At 37.6% G+C, this 2479-nt stretch overlaps 1 protein-coding gene across 1 annotated transcript in view; it reads left to right on the top strand.

The window, feature by feature from the left end:
* Positions 1 to 2479, top strand: part of emc4 (ER membrane protein complex subunit 4) — a 9900-nt gene that overhangs the window by 5388 nt on the left and 2033 nt on the right. The window lies entirely within an intron of this gene.

Here is a 2479-nt window from a genome sequence, read left to right as displayed (position 1 = left end):
ACTATCTTCTATAAATTCTTTTAAACTTGAAATATTTACTCGAAGTATCTCATTTAAACTAAGATAAAAGCATATCAATAAATAAATGTTTCAGCTCAAGCTGTAAATCTGTTGCTGTGCTTTTATTTTTATCTTACGTAAACTTACAGTAAGTCTTGTTTTTAATCACACAACTTACACACTGTTTAATAAAACCCTGTCAGGTCACCATGATTAGTCAGCACAAATAACGTTAGCTTAAATCTACCTCCTCCTTGTACATCTGTAACATGACACATTATCACAGATTTAGGTAACCAAAGTGAACGTAAACAAATACCTGTTGTACTCCGGACGTGTTCGGTACATGCAGCAGTGTTTTTGTTCCGGTGCAGAAACATCGCAGATGTGAAGCTCATTGCGCGTTGTCGTCTTTTCTGTTTAGTTTTAAATGTTCCCATGCTTTTTATAATTTGTCGTTTTTTGGGGCGCTTCGTTTCGGCACTCTTCGTCTTCTTCTAAAGCTAAATATAGCGCTTAGCAAGCATACATGCGTGATACGTCGACAGTAACTAGCGGAAGCGCTAACATCGTAGCATTGCGTAACCCAAATAACATTCCGGCTGGATGAAAGTGTTTTGATAACAGTCTGTATTTGCCTTTAGGATTTTTTGTAATCAAATTACTCGAGGAATCGTTTCAGTCCTAATTCAGGGAGTACTTTTACTTTTTGTTTTCCGAAAAAGGTTACCAGAAAAAATGGAATATTCTTAAAACAACAAGTACATTTTGATTAATGTAGACAGTATTTCAAACCAGGATTGTTGTTGTTGTTGAGTTGGTGTTGTTGTATTTTTTTAGGCACCCACACTTCCCACTAATTTTTCTAACTGGGTGTATTTGTGTTCATTAAGTTCTGTGTCTGCGTTGAGCTGTGGTCACAGAGCTGAAACAGTCAGCGTGTGGAAAAATAAGCCGGTGCCGTGGAACGATAATGGGATGAAGTGACGACATCGGGTCCGACCGTGGGATTAAACAAYAGCAAACACATTTCTTACAGAGGGAGGATCGATGTTGACGCACAGCAACTTTGTATTTAGTTCAAAATAAAACTGAATCACAAACAGGATCACCCAGATGATTCACGGTGTTTTGAAAATAATACGAGGGAGACGTCCGTCACTTTTATTTATTCTGCTTCATGTTAACTCAGATGAGTTTTACTCCTCGTCTCWTTTGGTTCCACAATGTTCACTTCTGAAAGCTCACGTCTGTGCGGGACATGGCCGATTCATTCTGATTTATAAACAACTCAAAGCAACACAGACAGGCTGATCTGTGTGGCCGTTACGTGGAATTGAACTGCCTTCAGTTTTTTTTGTACCATTGGTAAAGGCAGGTCTTTCATGGGATTCTTTGTGTTCTTACTGAACAGGTTTAGTTGAAACTGGGCTGACATGTTTGTTTAGCTCTTTGTTGTTAAAATATATTGACTTTTGTTTCTTTTTTTCCAGTTCAAACCAGGTTAGATCTCAGTCTCTCTCTCTTGAGTAATGCCTTCTTGAACTTGTTTTCCTTGTCTTTGGAATGCAAACCTGACACGTTTTATCACAAACATTTTACAACTCTAACCCCGCCAGACATTCATGTTCCAACACTCGGCCAGATTCAGTGCTCTGAAACATTGCACATTTAATATAATCTGACGCAATGACTGATAAATAAATGTACGTGATCTCAGTTCAACAGAGAGTAAAGAGGATCAAACTACTCATCTTGTTTTTAAAACAACGTCCTGCTGAAAAACCTGTATTCTCCTGGTTCTCACGTACATACTTCCACCCATTTTCCACATTTTTACACAACAGTCACACCCTCCACATGACAAACAGAACTTTTTTACAATTCCAGCCTCCACCCAGCAGCGCAGTGGACTCATAGCACTGAAACAAAATAATCTGAAATGATTTCAAACTCTCCACACAATAATCTGAGATTTAATATTATCTGTAGGAAGGAAGTCCAGTCCATGAGCCCACCTCCCACATTTTTATTTCCTTTTCATTGGTTAAAACACATTTTGCTTTGTTCGATACAGGTTCTGATTTGGTCTGAAACATTTGGGGAGAATAATTWATTGTCTTCAATCGTTCCCTAAACTATTCCTTGATGTTTTACAAATGACGTTTTGACAGTTGCTAGTTTGCAGTGGTGGGCACAGTTCTGCTAATACTGACACTAGCTTCTCATTTAGCAGATTTGCTTCAACTTCAGAAACTGTTAGCGCAAACGGATTAGCTTCTGCTAATTTTAAGTCCAATAAAAAAATTTGCAAGTGTAAAACTTTAATTCAGGATTAATTACATAAAAATAAAAGTTTTACGCTTGCAAATTTTTTAATTGGACTTAAAATTAGCAGAAGCTAATCCGTTTGCGCTAACAGTTTCTGAAGTTGAAGCAAATCTGCTAAATGAGAAGCTAGTGTCAGTATTAGCAGAAC

Source organism: Austrofundulus limnaeus, unplaced genomic scaffold (genome assembly GCF_001266775.1).
Source record: "Austrofundulus limnaeus strain Quisiro unplaced genomic scaffold, Austrofundulus_limnaeus-1.0 Scaffold307, whole genome shotgun sequence".
NCBI classification, from domain to species: domain Eukaryota; kingdom Metazoa; phylum Chordata; class Actinopteri; order Cyprinodontiformes; family Rivulidae; genus Austrofundulus; species Austrofundulus limnaeus.
The sequence above is the reverse complement of the archived record's forward strand: the minus strand, read 5'-3'. Positions and strand labels throughout refer to the sequence as shown.